Source organism: Amphibalanus amphitrite, unplaced genomic scaffold, assembly GCF_019059575.1.
Source record: "Amphibalanus amphitrite isolate SeventyFive unplaced genomic scaffold, NRLGWU_Aamphi_draft 000868F_arrow, whole genome shotgun sequence".
NCBI lineage: Eukaryota > Metazoa > Arthropoda > Thecostraca > Balanomorpha > Balanidae > Amphibalanus > Amphibalanus amphitrite.
The window spans coordinates 83,968-99,222 of record NW_024882362.1 but is presented as its reverse complement, the minus strand read 5'-3'; the positions used below and the strand labels follow the sequence as shown (position 1 = coordinate 99,222).

Below are 15,255 nucleotides of genomic sequence, written 5' to 3'. Positions count from 1 at the left end.
CCAAATCCCTCTGATCCTTTACAACTGACGTCAGCTCCAGCTTATGGTTGCCGATTATGCGTAGTTTTCTTCGCGGTCGTTCAAACGAGCCACACCGGGGTTTTCCGGCCCATCGCCATTGTTTCGTGACAGACGTAAAGGCATTTCTTTCCAGCTTAACCCTCGCCGGCACAGGCCATTTTGCGTCCTGCGACGGCACAAGGGGGGGGGGGGGTACGAACCCCCCTCGCGTTTGGCCCCTGATCGAGGTAGAGCTTCGCGGAAAAAAACGAGCGTGTTGCCCGTCACGAGAGGAAGCCGATGATGCCCAATCTTAAGGTCCTAGGTCATCAGTTGACCTTCCAGGTCAGGTCAATGACCCAAAAGTCGGGAAAATCGGGACCTGTTAGAAAGTCGTGAAGTGTGGCTGCTATGGGTTTTTTTCGGGGTGCTGATCATAATTATTGTGTATTGTGTATAGGTTTGATCACAGATGATGTCTTTAAGCATTTAGACCAGGTAGGGTCAGATCAGGTCAGGTCAACCAGTAGGGGTGCTACCCCATTCGTAGAAGGTGTCAACCGCCTCTGACGGCTTCGTGACATGTTACGAAGACACCAAAACTACTTTCCTCTGACCAGTAGCGGCGGAACACCTTCAATTAAGGGGGACACTGCCGGCTTTTGGTCCCATTCTTTCCATGCAACGCCCATAGGGCTAATGTTAAAATGTCAAAATCAAAGGGGGGCACGGTGCCCTGGTGCCCTCCCCGTTCCGCCGCCTATGCCTCTGACCTGTCCCGCCCCACCCCACTGACCTGCGCTGGTGGTGGTTCCCGACACGATGCCACGGCGTCTTCAGCTCTGTGTCCGTGTCACCACTCCACTGATTCCACCGGACCGGCTCCTCTGGCCGTGCCGGTATGAGCAGCACGGCACGCGGCGGGGGCGGCACTGTGCGCACCGTATACCCGCTGAAACCGTTCCCGCCGCCGCCTCCCCGGCCGGGGGCGGGGGCGGGGGCGGCCGTGACCGGCACAACCGGCGCGGAAAACCGACACGGCTCTCGGCGGCCGGAGCCGATCGTGTGCGCGGAACACCTGTGCGATCGACTGCGCCCGAGCAGCGGCCGATCGGCAGACTCCCTCAGTCCCAGTCCCAGTCCCAGTCCCAGTCCCAGTCCCAGTCCCAGTCACAGTCACAGTCCCAGTCCCAGTCCCAGTCCCAGTCCCAGTCCCAGTCCCAGTCCCAGTCACAGTCCCAGTCCCAGTCCCAGTCCCAGTCACAGTCACAGTCACAGTCACAGTCCCAGTCCCAGTCCCAGTCCCAGTCCCAATCACAGTCCCAGTCCCAGTCCCAGTCCCAGTCCCAGTCCCAGTCCCAGTCCCAGTCACAGTCCCAGTCCCAGTCCGAGTCACAGTCCCAGTCACAGTCGCGTACCGGGAGGCCGCCCACACTGCCAGTGGCCGGAGCGGTCCCCGGTCCTCCTCACAGGGGTTCTGTCGGGGTGCCGCTGGGGTCCTGCCAGCCGCCACCGTCCCGCCACGCACACTGCGCTGCGCGCGGGGACCTGCGACTGGTGCACGCCCCGCTCACTAATACAGAGCGACTGGCGCAGGCCGCGCTCACTAAAACAGAGCGACTGGCGCACGCCTTGCTCACTAAAACAGACGGCTGCGCTTTCTCTTTGTTTTGTCCTGCAGCCCGGGTGCGACCACTTTACCGCAAGAGTAAGCAGCGCAGAATTAAAGCAGGCACGACGCGGCCGCTGCATTGTATGTGTGCATGTAACCGAGGGGTAGTTTGTTTGCGTGTGGGCGTGAGTACCTACAGGACAAATCCCAGCCAACGCTCAGAAAGGTTATGTAACCTGGCAGAGGGTGGTTTTTGCTGAGCTGACTCTTCTGTTGTAAGTAACTAAATGTATCTTGGCCGATCTGAGCTCTGCTGTGGTTTTGCACTTTTGCACACATGCGGAATTACCAAACTCACTAAAGTATTTTTGTGTGTTGAATAATCTTCCGTTTCGTTGGAAAATTTCTGCTTGTCGGGTGTATGAGCAGTTGAGCACTGTCTCTGTTAATCTCTGTTCCTGGTCACGGACCGACATTGTCACCTGACCTCACCTGACCTGGTCACGGACCCATCCGGACCTGTTCTCACGTGACCTGAACGGGTCAAGGACCTCACCTGTCCTCACCTGACCTCTCCGGGTCAAGGTCTTGTTGACCTCTCCGGGTCAAGGCCCTGTCCTCACCTGACCTAATCGGGTCACGGATCCGTCCTGACCTCACCGGGTCAATGTCTTGTTCTAATTTGACCAGATCACAGAACTATCCGGTCCTGCCCTGACCTGGTCACAGCCACGGTCTGTTGCCAGGTCTCACAACACGGGAGAATCTAGAACCGGCTAGCTGGGCCTTCCATTACTATGTATGCCAGTAGCTTGATAGATAAATACTGCTGGGAGGAAGCGTGAATAGGTATGCGTCTTTGATCGGTTGTCTTCGATTGAGGTGCTGCTGAGGGTAAATGGAATTTGATTAAAAGCTGTAAATTCCGAAGAGTAGACATTGCTTACGCATCAGGTCAGTACAATATCAAGTGTCTAACCCACATGATGTACCGGGCAGACAGAGACTCAGGTGAAACCACTTGGTGTGAAAACGGATAAACAGGCGCCGGATTACACAGCTGACCTCACACACGGGCAGCAGCATTGTTTCTGTCCTCCGTAATTAGTGGTCCCTTCTGAGCACAGCCCTGACCCGACGCGGTGGCCGCAGTAGGCGGTTCCGGCGCCCCGGCGCGCCGTAATGAGCGGCAATGGCGGCGGAAATGGGGCAGTTCCGGCGCGACTCGTGCGCCGCGTCAAAGGTCGACCGCAGTGGGTCGCTGCAGCCCGTGACCCGCGGTTGGCTGACACTGACACCGCCAGTGATATTTATACTGATACTGACACTGATACCGACACCGACACTGACACCGCCACTGACACTTTACTGATACTGACACTGATACCGACACCGATAATGACACTACTGACACCGACACCGCGAATGGCACTGACTTTTACATTGATACTGATACTGATACTGACACTGACATCGCTACACTGACACTAACACTGATACTGACTCTGACACTGACGTTGATACTGACACTGACACCGACACCGGTAATGACACTGACTAACACTGGCAATGACACCGGTAATGACACTGACTCTAAGACTGGCAATGACACCGACACTGACCTTACACTATCACTATTCACTGACACTAACAGACACTGATAGTGTCGCCAACACTGACAGAGACACTGACGCCGATACTGACACTGACACTGGCACAGACACTGATACTGACATTATTATGCGAGATGAAATTTTCCGGCCAGGTGTTAGGTCTGCCTATCATCTCTGGAAGTATGTATTCTAATCTCAGCATTGCGTTGAAATAACCCGATTCGTCCTCTCCTCAGAGCCGCGCCCCGCTGGGCTATTCAGCCATACACGCCCTGCTGGGGAGGGCAGATTCTGCCCCCTGTCTAACTTCCGAACCGATGGTCGTAGAAAGACGGGGAAAACGGCAATCGAAAGCTCTCGACGAGGCGGATCTTAGGAGCCGATTTTTTGCTAAATTAGTTCAGAGGTCAGGTCAAGGTCAGGTCAAGGGTACAAAATGCAAGTTTCTACAGTAACGGCCTTGCACCGTAGTTGCCGAAGAATGGACTGAGACTGATTCCCAAAAATGTGTTCTTAGGCTACCAAGACAAGATTCGTTTGTCATGCAAAGGTCAAGGTCAAGGTCAGGTTAGGTCACCAAAAACAAAATATAGTAAAGGGCATGTGTGACACATGTTTTATCGGTCAAAATCAGTTTTTTGAAGAAAAAATTTGGGCCAAAATCCAAAATTTTCAAAAAACCGAGATGGCCATTTGATAGACAGAGTAGAATCACGTATAACCGTTTTTGTTACGTATTGATTCCTTTAAAAAGGAAGATGCTAGCAGCGTTTGAAGTTTTGCAGTTTTTGAAGCGAAAATGGCGTGACATGACGTCACTCAAACGTCATTTTCTCACAAATTTGCCGATGGATTTCGCTCAAATTTTCAGAAAACATGCTAAATTGATGTATGATAAGGTTTTAAAAGTTTGACGTTGCTGGCGTAACACGTTTAGAAGAAATTGGCGAAAACGGGAGGGGACAGATTCTGCCTCCCCTCCCCCCCAGCGGGGCGCGAGTTAAGTTTGGACGTTCTGAGGTCCACCCGAGATGGGCCGTCCGTTTAACCAACTATCCGCAGGGGGGGGGGGGGCAGATCTTGCTCTCTCCCGTTTTTTCGCAATAGCTTCTATGTAATCATGTCAAACCATTGGCGTCACACTTTCAATACTTTTTCATGCACGAACTTATTAGGTCCCGTCAAAGTTGAACAACATCCGTCGGATTTTTTTTTCTTTAGAAAATGACCTAATTACGTCATGTCATGCGCGAGTTTTGCTTAACCCTCGCCCGCACATGGGGGAGGGGTGTTGCCACCCCCCCCCCCCCACCCCAGGTAGTCTTTCTGCTCTGCACTCAACATTTTTAAAGCTAGAAAGCTGATGTTTCGTATAGCTGCTCCCCTATCCTTTCTTGATGTCCACTGAAAATTTCAAGTTTCTGTGTTTTTTTTTTGTTTCGGAGATATGACCTTGTTTTTCAGGTCATGTCATGACCCAAATGGCCAATTCTCAACATCTTGCGCTGGCTATGGGCCTTGTGAGCTTTTGACACCTTGATTTCGGCCTTTTTTGCCAGTCTTACCTCCCACCTATCATGGAACATGTTGTCGACGATGTACAAATGTCAAGGTCAGGGTCAAGGTCAACCTAGGTCATCTAAAATAATTGCGTTTTAGGCAAGCAGAAGTTTTTTTACTGCATTTTTGGTAAAAGCTTCTCAGATCATGATTTCATGTAATATGGACACATAAACAATCGGTGCACACATCAGTATACACACAGACACACACAGACATACAAACACATAGGGTAGACCGGGGCAAGTCGCCCTGCCGAGGTAAAACGCCTCACCGATGTTTCTCGGAACTGGCAGGGTTCTGGGGAAACATCCTCTCTTCAATAAAACGTGCACCATATGATCATTATCCTAGCAGACTGGAAAGAAATTGACAGAATTGTGATAACTCTTAAGGAAGATATAGCTAAAAATGTGTTTTTAGAGTGATTTCTATAATTTGTTGTCTGATTATGCATCATGGCGTTCTTTTATGGTCCACATCAGGTTTACGACTTTAACCCTCGCCCGCACATGCCATTTTCCCATCCTAGAACGCACATGGGGGGGGGGGGGTGCCACCCCCCCGCGCCATTTCGTTCCTGTTGGAGATAGAGCTTAGCGGTAAAGACCAAAAAGATTCTTTGGGAAGAGACGAATCCAATGATACCCAGTTTTACCTCCTCAGGTCAGTCATTAACCTTCCAGGTCAGGTCAAACTAAAAAATGTTGCTGTTTTGGGTCACCGTTGGATATCAAGTGCGCTGCTTATCAAATACCGATGACGATGCCGTTTTCTGGTGCCAAGCCAGCTAGAACCTCTTTGTCACACTACCCGACCAGAATTTTGCTGCTGAGGTCATTTCAGGTCAAGTTAGGTCAAGGTCAATTATATGTGTTTGTATGTCTGTGTGTGTCTGTGTGTATACTGATGCGTGCACCGATTGTTTTTGGGTCCATATTACATGAAATCATGATCTGAGAAGCTTTTACCAAAAATGCAGTCAAAAAACTTCACAAAAAGTAAATTCAGCTTGCCTAAAACGCAATTATCTTAGATGACCTAGGTTGACCTTGACCCTGACCTTGACCCCTGTACATCGTCGAAAAACATGTTCCATGATAGGTGGGAGGTAAGACTGGCAAAAAAGGCCGAAATCAGGGTGTCAAAAGCCCACAAGGCCCATGGCAAACGCAAGATGTTGAGAATTGGCCATTTGGGTCATGACATGACCTGAAAAACAAGGTCATATCTCCGAAACCAAAAATCACAGAATCTTGAAATTTTCAGTGGACATCAAGAAAGGATAGAGGAGCAGCTATACGAAAAATCAGCCTTCTATCTCTAAAAATGTCGAGTGCAGAGCAGAAAGACTACCTAGGGGGGTGGCAACCACCCCCCCCCCCCATGTGCGGGCGAGGGTTAATGTATTTTGAACAAATATTGTCTAACGTTGATAATGCCGGGTTGGTTCGTGTTAAATTATGTCTTGCTGGAGCGCAAGGCGCTGTTCTCTGACCGAACTACGTGATGGGGTAAAACGCCCCAGTAGGTCGTGGGGCAAAAAGCCCCATGGGGCGTTTTACCTCATGCGTTGTTCGGACTACCCACTTTCTAATGTTCGGTAGCTGGCGAACAGTAAGTTTCTATGCCCTTATATGTATTTTTCTCAGCAACTGGATGACAAAGGAAGTATTTTGTTAACATTTGCATTGCATTAATTTATTATTTGGCCTTATGAGGCAGGTGAAAAACCTGCTCATACAATAGCTGAACACCTGATAAGATGGAATGTGCTAAGCTCAGTGCCGTGCCTCTGCAGAGGTCTAACGGACCTCTCACATACGATTTAGCCAACTTTAACCTTTAATCTAAAGTATGGGGCTACTTGCCCCGGGCCGTGGGGCGTTTTGCCCTGGGGTTGGGGCAAAATGCCCCATTTGCAGTTGTTTCACAAATTACTTCCTAGCTTGGAGTCCGATCATAAGAGAGTGAATTTGAGGGGTGCAATTTAAAGTAAAATGTCCAAAGAACGCATTGAGCACAAATTTGGCCTTCCAGGTGATGTGGGACAAAAGTTACATAGCCAAATCAATTATCTGGGGCGTCTTGCCCCAGGCTACCCTATAATTGACCTTGAACTAACTTGACCTGAAATGACCTCAGCAGCAAAAACCTGGTCGGGTAGTGTGACAAAGAGGTCTTAGCTGGCTTGGCACCAGAAAACGGTATCGTCATCGGTACCTACCTATAGATGAGCAGCGCACTTGATATCCAACGGTGACCCAAAACAGCCACATTTTTTAGTTTGACCTGACCAGTGACCTGGAAGGTCAATGACTGGCCTGAGAAGGTAAAACTGGGTATCATTGGATTCGTCTCTTCCCAAAGAATCTTTTTGGTCTTTGCCGCTAAGCTCTATCTCCAACAGGAACGAAATGGCGCGGGGGTGGCACCCCCCCCCCCCCCCATGTGCGTTCTATGATGGGAAAATGGCATATTGTGCGGGCGAGGGTTAAAAAGCCGCAAAACTTTAAACGCTTCAAACATCTTCAGTTTTTAACCTTCCAGGCGGTGGGGGAGGGGACATTTTATGCTTTTGCCACTCAAAAGAAGTGTTCTGTAACAGTTTCGATATCTCTTTTGAGCTTAATTGCTAGCTCCATTCATCCTATCTTGCGTGAGGATAGTCATCACTCGGGGACCAGTCGTTGAAAGCAAGAAACAACGACGAGGAGAAGGTCTTGTAAAAAGTCGCAGCGATTGCATTGAGCCCCGGCAGGCGGTGGGCGGCGGGCCTACCAGCCACCTTCCGCGCGGTGGGGGTGGGGGGTGGGGGGGCATTTCCCCCCCCCCGTATCTCCGAAACTACTGGACGAATCCGGAAAATTCAAACGGCGTTCGATAGCCCTGTCAAATTTGTGATGGGAAACCAAATTTCATTGACCTCGGGGTCATCGATGACGTCACAGGTCAGGTCAAAGATAAAATGTTTCACCGTTCACGGGGCTTCTAGGGAAAGCGCTATAACACCGAGTAAAACGCATTTTATCGAAAATTAGCGATAAGGCGTCAGTTGTCTAGTACATATGTTGCTATTAGAGGTCACTGGTCATACCAGGTCAGGTCACAGGTCAGGTCACCAAAGGTTACCAAGGGTCACCACATGAGCCCAACTTTACTAAGGTTATGCGATGCATGTTTTATGGCCAGTTTTTCATTTCCAACTCAATGGTGTTGGTTATAAGACCATCAGATATGGTTTAGGCCACTTTCTGGTGGAGGTCAGGTCAAGGTCAGGTCAAAGAAGGTCAAATTTCAAAGTTGATATTTTTGCATAAAATGTGTATCGATTCGATGCAGCTCGTCACGGGGAGTCTAATGGTGGTCTTTTTTTGCGCTACGAGGTCTAGAATTGCAAAAAAAAATTGAGTTTGAAAATTTGACGTCATCAATTTTGAACAGTGTTTTCGCTATAACTTGGCCAAAAAAAGAGGTATCGATCTCAAATTTGGTATGTAGATAGAAGGCGGTAGGGACTATCACATATATTCCGTTTTTTTTTCGAAATTCAAAAAACTTTTTTGGATTTTTTGGCTATTATATTCCAAAAATCTATTTTTTATTTTTGGGGGTCAAAATAAAAAAAAATTGAAAAACCGAAATAGCTGTTTTGTAGCCCTTTTGATTCCACACCTTTTATGTCTGAAACATTTTTCTGTATCTCTAAAGCTGTAGGCCTGACAGCTCTTCCCGCAAACCTTATTTTGGGTCGAAAATGGCAAAAATGACGTCACTCTGACGTCATTAGCGGCCAACCTATCATAGCCTTTGGAAAAAAATTTTGGTCACCATGTGCGCTAGCTGCTCCCAGGAGGGTAGGGTAAGGTGCCTAATTAGCGACCCTTTCCGATTTGCGACCTACCTCCCTACAGAAAAACTGGCAGGAGAAAACGGGGTAAAAACATCGTCAAAAGGTCAGCCATACTTTGGTTATCAAATTAAATTATTTTCCGGTCGTCGATGTTTCTGGTGGGACGTTTCAGGTGAGTTTAAATAAAATGACGAGTTTCTTATCCAAAACGTGTGTGTTTGGGCCCTCTCTGATGAAAAGCGATGCACATTAGGATTAGAGTTGCAAAGTTTTCCCAATGGGCTGCTACCGGCACCGCCCCGCCCCACAAAAATTTTCTGGGATACCGGCATGCTACCACGCCCCAAGCAAAAACACCGCCAAATTACCGGCATACTAAAAAACCTGCATTCTTGATTCTGGCTTACCCCTACAGGAGATGCCACATTTTGGCAATTTCAGTAACCGCCCCACCCAGCAGCCACCCATTGTCCAACCAAAACTCCAGCAACCTGATTTTGGCTGAGTTGGCCCCACAAATACCACAATTTTGAAACTCATTTCCAGTTTACAGCTGTTAAAATATCACATGTAATCAAGGAGGTATTGCCTACAAAAAGCATTAACACATTCATCAAAAAGCAAGGTCAAAAAGAACTTGAATTACTGAAATGTGTTTCTGAAGACTGCACAGTGAGCAGCAATCACATTTACCACAACAAGCGTTCTTAATCACATAATCTAATCAAATTATGCAAATATCATAATGCAAAATAAAAAAATACCGGCATGCCACCGGCAGGACATGCCAAATACCACGAAAAAACCTGCGGTAGTGAAAAATTACCGGCATGCCGGTAGTGCGGTAGGGAAATTTTGCAACTCTAATTAGGATGATGCACCTTTTTTATTCTGAATCGACATTCATTTTTTAATTGATTGCCGTTTTCCCATAGTGAATCACTCAACTGTGCACAGCATGGCGGTTAAAAATGTGTCGCAACTCATATTTCCTATTTGCGCCTGACATGGTCGCAAATAGCTCAAGAAGGGAAAGAAACGGGAAAAGAGAGAAATGAAAATGAGGTGTTACTGAAGCTTGCAATGTGTGGCATGGGGATGCCAAATGTCGTCACTGACTGCAGGGGTGCCGAATTCAGCGCGGACCTCGAATATCATACAAGATAGCCCGCAAAATTTGTGTTCCCGCCTTCTTTTCGCCTTCGGTGCATCACGTGATCAGTTTTTACTTACGTAAATGTGTTGGATAAACGTTTCTTTTCGAGTGATTGAGTGCTTTGCGTATAGGTTACCTTTTTGAGATCATATTTCATCTTTTCAGGCGTCGCATTTTTTGCCATTTTTAACCCGCGCACCGACGGGGGTCTGCGCCAACTTAGTACCGACGGGGGGGGGGGGGGGGCGGATGACCGCCCCCCCTGAGATCTCGAGAACGAAGCAAGATAGCGACAAGCGGTAAACGGCATCGGATACGCACGGTCAAGATCTACAATTTTTACTAAGGTCATTTTCAGGTCAGGTCAAAGATGACGTCACAGGGGTCGAAAAAGTCAAAATGGCGGCGCTGAATATGGAGAGAGTTTTTCTCGAATAACTTTCGAATTAGTCAAGATAGGAACAAACTAAGGGCATCATCGTGATCCTCTCGTCAATCCGCATCGAATGATATATATGTTGACCTCGAAAGGTCAAGGTCAAAGGTTGACCTCAGGTCACGTGACCTCGAGGTCATCATGTATATCATTCGATGCGTCTTGACGAGCTGAACACAATGAGACCATCCACGCGTCTGTATCTTGTTCCTGTACGGAGTTATTGACCAAAAACCTTTGGTGACCTTTGATGACGTCACATGACCTCACAGCTGCCCAACAGCAAAACAGACCTCAAGGTAGTGAAGGTTGATCGTATATGAAGTCATGTATGGTATATGGGGCCATTCCGACCCGTTTTAGTGGTAAAAACAGGGAGTTGATTTTTCCCCCATTGACTTATAATGGGGAGGTCGCGAAATTGACCTGACCTTAGGTCACCGATATCAAAATTCCGAGATATACAAATTGTAGCTTCTAATGACCTAATAACATCCTGCGACTTTCAAAGGCCTCCGACATCTACTGTAGCTCTGGCACGGTGACAAAGTTGCAAAAAAGTGACTTGAGGTTGGGTCATTCAAAGTGACCTGGTGACCTGACCTTGAAAGGTAGGAGGTTCAAACTTGCACACCATGTGTAAAATTGATAAGGGAATAGTCATACCTAATTTCGCGGCGCTACGCGCCGCGGTTTTTCCGCTATTCGCGAAAAACCTCAGGGGGGGGCGGATATCCGCCCCCCCCGTCGGTGCGCGGGTTAATATGGGGAAACCCATAGACTTATTAGCGACCCTCCCCGGTCGCTAATCGGGAAGAGTTCCCTATTAGCGTTTTTTGCAATGGTTTGCCATTATGCTCACTACAAATAAGTTAGTGAATATTGGGGCAGAAAATGACTATATTTTAATAGAAAAATGAACGATCTCTCCGAAAATCAAGCTAGTAGCAAAGTGGCACCCACAGAGCGTGAGCAATGACGGTTCAAATTAAGGGGGTCGCTAATTAGGCACCTTACCCTACTGAAAGTTTGGTGACGATCGGCGCAGCGGTTCTCGAGATATATTGAAAAAACTAAAGGGGGGGCAAAAAAATGCCCCCCCCCACCGCCTGGAAGGTTAAATGACGAAAATATTTTCACCCCCCACCGCCTCAGCCGATCACGTGCCTTCACCCACCTGGGCGAAACGGCAAGAGTGGTCCAGCGGACCCGGTCCCCCTCCCCCTCCCATTCTTGCCTTATACGTTCGCTGCTGGCAAAACCTGGCAAAACACCAATGATTTTAGGACTAAAGTACGTATCGCTAAAGTACGTAGGACAAAAGTACGTATGCAAATGTTCGTACGCAAATATACGTAGGCGATAAAGTTCGTATGCCAAAAGTACGTACGCAAATGTTCGTACGCAAAAGTACGTATGCAAAAGTACGTAGTGAATAAAGTACGTATGTCAAAAGTACGTACGCAAATGTTCGTACGCAAAAGTACGTATGCAAAAGTACGTAGTGTAAAATGTACGTATGCCAAAAGTACGTACGCAAATGTTCGTACGCAAAAGTTCGTATGCAAAAGTACGTAGTGTATAAAGTACGTATGCCAAAAGTACGTACGCAAATGTTCGTACGCCAAAGTACGTATGCAAAAGTACGTAGTGTATAAAGTACGTATGCTAGAAGTAGGGTATAGTAGTGTAAGTTGAGCCACTTTTTCTTTATTGCTGCTCTGTTGCCATGCTACAGGGAACTCATGACAAATTCATATACCAAATAATATAGCTTTGTCCATTTCGCCCATTTACTCATCGAGAAATTTTGCTATACCTTGTAACAAATGCTCATTAAATAAAGAATAAGAAAGGTATTACACATTGATCAACTTAACCCAAGGGTGGGGAACGTGCTTAATACCCTACGTACATTTGCTATACGTACTTTTGTCCGTGACGTACTTTTGTCCACACGTAGGGTAGACCGGGGCAAGTCGCCCCGCCGCTCACCGATGTTTCTCGGAACTGGCAGGGTTCTGGGGAAAGATCCTCTCTTCTGTTAATCTAGTGTATGGGGATTCTTGCCTCAGGCCGTGGGGCGTTTTGCCATAGGGTTGGGGCAAAGTGCCCCATTTGCAGTTGCTTCACAAAGCACTTCCTAGCTGGGAGTCCGATCATAAGTGAATGAACTTGAGGGGTGGAATTTAACCCTCGCCGGCACAGGGGGGAGATGCAACCCCCCTAAGGTTTTTCGCGAATAACTCGCGTAAAAAGCGGCCGATCGCGACGACATTTTCAGTACCCTCGCATTGATTAATTTTACACCTACCCTAAAAATTTCATGACCCTGACCCAAATGACCTCTGACCTGTGACCTCTTTTCCGAGACCATGTTTGGCCGGAATCGCGATTCGGCGTATGTCGGCTCACATTAGCCGCGCGTTTGCAAGCTTTTCGTGGTTTCAAACGTTCAAACATGTGATTTGATGCTGCTCCCATACATTAGGGTGGGTGTCAAGGTCACCTGAAGGTCAGGTCAGGTCATTGACCTTTGGTGACCTCGGGTGACCTCGGTTCACTTTTTCGAGTTTTACATGTTTCTAGGCTAGTTTTTGGAGCTGAATTCGAATTTAGCAACCATTTGAACATTTACGAAGTAGTTTTGGTGCCTTCGTAACATGTTACGAAGCTGTCAGAGGCGGTTGACACGTATTACGAACACCCGTCACAACAGACACAACCCCTACCGGTTGACCTGACCTGATCTGGCCCGACCTGGTCTGAATGCTTAAAGACATCATCTCTGATAAAAACTAACACGATATTCGTGATCAGTACCCCGGAAAACCACATAGCAGCCATACTTTACGACTTTCTAACAGGTCCCGATTTTTCCGGTTTTCGGGTCATTTACCTGACCTGGAAGGTCACCCGATGACCTAGGACCTTAAAATTGGGTATCATCGGCTTCCTCTCGTGACGGGCAGCACGCTCGTTTTTTCCGCGAAGCTCTAGCTCGATCAGGGGCCAAACGCGAGGGGGATCGTACCAACCCCCCTTGTGCCGTAGAAGGACGCAAAATGGCCTGGACCGACGAGGGTTAAAGTAAAATGTCCAAAGAACACATTGAGCACAAATTTTGCCTTCCAGGTGATGTGAGACAAAAGAAGGTACCTATGTAGCAAAATAAATTATCTGGGGCGTCTTGCCCAAGGCTTTATACCCTACGTACATTTGCTATACGTAGGCTTTTGTACGTGACGTACGTACCTACTTTTGTCCATACGTACTTTATACCCTACGTACTTCTGCGATACGTACTTTTGTCCGTGACGTACTTTTGTCCATACGTATTTTTTACCCTACGTACATTAGCTATACGTACTTGTGTCCGTGACGTACTTTTGTCCATACGTATTTTATACCCTACGTACTTCTGCGATACGTACTTTTGTCCCTGACGTACTTTTGTCCATACGTACTTTATACAGTACGTACTTCTGCGATACGTACTTTTGTCCCTGACGTACTTTTGTCCATACGTACTTTATACTGTACGTACTTCTGCGATACGTACTTTTGTCCTTGACGTACTTTTGTCCATACGTACTTTATATTGTACATACGTACTTCTGCGATACGTATTTTTGTCCCAGACGTACTTTTGTCCATACGTACTTTATACTGTACGTACTTCTGCGATACGTACTTTAATCCTACGTACTTTTGCTTACGTACTTTTGTCCTACGTACTTTAGCGATACGTACTTTTGTCCGTAACCCAACACCAATACGGGCGATTCTGAGTTCTGACTGCAGCTCCGCAGCCTGGAGGTGCATTGGTGAAGGTGTAGTGTCGATCTCGGGCACAGGTGGCAGCACTATCCATAGCAACCACCTGCTGGTTTGTTGCCCATGTGCTAGCAGCTGGCGGCAGTTCTCTCGGAAATCGCTGGGGTTGGGTTCCGCGGGCGCTACCTGCCCATCAAAATTATTTGTTAACTTAAGAATATTTTCGCTGGAATTATTTCATGTGACCAAGAAGTACGAGGAAATCTTCACTGCGCTCCAAACTCGGTAAGCATTACTTTATAGTCGCCTGTATAGCAGCATTCTGGAATCTGGGGTCTCGACTCTCGTTTTAAAGGGACCCTCCCACCTTCACAAAAGTTTATGAATTGGCATGAAAGTGATGTCGCTCGGTTCAGAAAGAGCGAAAACGAATATCTACCAAATTTCACCGAAAAATATTCACCGGTTTTCAAGATATTAGACTTTTACTTTTGTTTACTTTTTTGGGATCTCCGCTGTTTCTAGCGACTTTATTTTAGAAGTGCGGCGTTTGCGGCAGATGTTGCGCGCAAATAGCAGTATACCACCGCGTGCTACAAAACGTTTTAGTCAAACATTAAAAAATCGTTAGATATCTGCGCTGACGTCACACATTCAGAGGGGTATTCCTAAGCATTAGCCCCTCTGAATCAAAATGCTGCAATTTTGAAATTCAATATTTCCGATTTAAGGCATTTCTCGATGTTGTGAGTGCCGAAACCGGTAATTGTGAGCCAGGGACCCCATTTTGGCTATCTCAACTCAAATCTAATGTTAAGGTGGGAGGGTCCCTTTAAGCTTTGCTCATTTTTTTATCATTTTATATTGCAAAGCTTTAGCTGGTGTTGTGATGTCAAGAAGCGTCACATGTTCTTTGCGGCACTCAGCATTACTAAAAATCTTATCGAATGTAATCTTAATTTCGCATTTTAAACTTGACCATCGCCAATGCCAGGGGAATAGGTTAGGTACGTAAGGTTTTGCAAATAACTTTGAAATGGCATCGCATAGATCCGCCAAGTTTTGCACACCGTATGCGGCATTATTTTGACACATGTCCTGAAAATTTCAAGTCCCAGTCGTTTCGGCTCAGTTTACCTCGTCACAAAAACCGGTACATAGGTATGGTAGCAGTGGCGCACCCAAGGGGGGGGGGGCCTTGGGGCCCGGCCCCCCCCGCTCGGTCATAATTAGGAGGCCCCCTGAGCA

General features: G+C 47.4%; 1 protein-coding gene across 1 annotated transcript in view; it reads left to right on the top strand.

The window, feature by feature from the left end:
* Positions 1 to 14,095: 14,095 nt before the first annotated feature.
* Positions 14,096 to 15,255, top strand: part of LOC122367414 (osmotic avoidance abnormal protein 3-like) — a 37,456-nt gene continuing 36,296 nt past the window's right edge. The window contains exon 1 of the mRNA XM_043340458.1: positions 14,096 to 14,292. The gene's annotated coding sequence lies outside the window, so the exon portion shown is untranslated. The remainder of the gene's footprint in view (positions 14,293 to 15,255) is intronic.